Here is a 1044-nt window from a genome sequence, read left to right on the forward strand (position 1 = left end):
GAGACTCAGATGAGAAACCTGAGTGGGTCTTTTGTCTAAGGATACACTGCTTATAAGCAGGGAAGTCTTGGGAGTAAAAATCACACTTGGTCAGGAGCTGGCAGACAAAAAACATTTTCCCTATGTTGATTAGGGAATGAGCGTATTGCCAAGTGAATGCAGACCTGAACGCAGTCTCTCCATCTCAGGTCTCAGCAAGCAGCAGGGTGTATGCTTTCCACTTCAGGAGGGGACTGCCCATGTGAAATACCGCCTAGCTGTTTTTCTCCTATCTTACTTGTATCCAGAGAGTGCAGTTTGGAGAATAAAAGTCTATTTGCTCAGGCCTAGACAATGGGGATACATCTCTGAATGGGGGAACCCTCAATCAAAACTGTTACTGTTGCTTCAATTGCCCAGGGAGTCCTCCTCACAAAGTATTCTCCCAGGCCAATTTCTTTCTTTTTGCAGTTTTTGGCTGGAGCTGGGTTTGAACCCACCACCTCTGGTATATGGGGTTTGTGCCCTACTCCTAGAGCCACAGGCCAATTTCTTCAAGTGTTTCTCCTGCACTCTACCAAGAATTTTTATAGTTTCATGTCTTAAGTTTAAATCTTTTATCCAGTGAAAGCCAATTTTTGTTAATGATGAGAGGTGTGGGTCCAGTTTCTGTCTTCTACAAGTCAGCAGCCAATTCTCCCAGAACCATTTGTTAAATAGGGAATCTTTCCCTCAATTTATATTTTTGATGGGCTTATCAAAGATCAAATAATGATAAGTGTCTGGGTTCATCTCTTGGTTCTCAATTCTGTTCCATACATCTACCTCTCTATTTTTGTGCCAATACCATGCTGTTTTGATCACTGTAGATTTATAGTATAGTTTGAAGTCTGATAGCATGATTCCTCCTGCTTTGTTTTTATTTCTGAGTAATGTCGTAGTTATTCGAGGTTTTTTTCTGTTTCCATATAAAATGAAATACTATTTTTTTTCCAGATCTTTAAAGTATGATGGAGGTGCTTTGATAGGGATTGCATTAAATTTGAAAATTGCTTTAGGTAATAT

Source organism: Otolemur garnettii, unplaced genomic scaffold (genome assembly GCF_000181295.1).
Source record: "Otolemur garnettii isolate 467f Iridium unplaced genomic scaffold, OtoGar3 scaffold00297, whole genome shotgun sequence".
NCBI classification, from domain to species: Eukaryota; Metazoa; Chordata; class Mammalia; order Primates; family Galagidae; genus Otolemur; species Otolemur garnettii.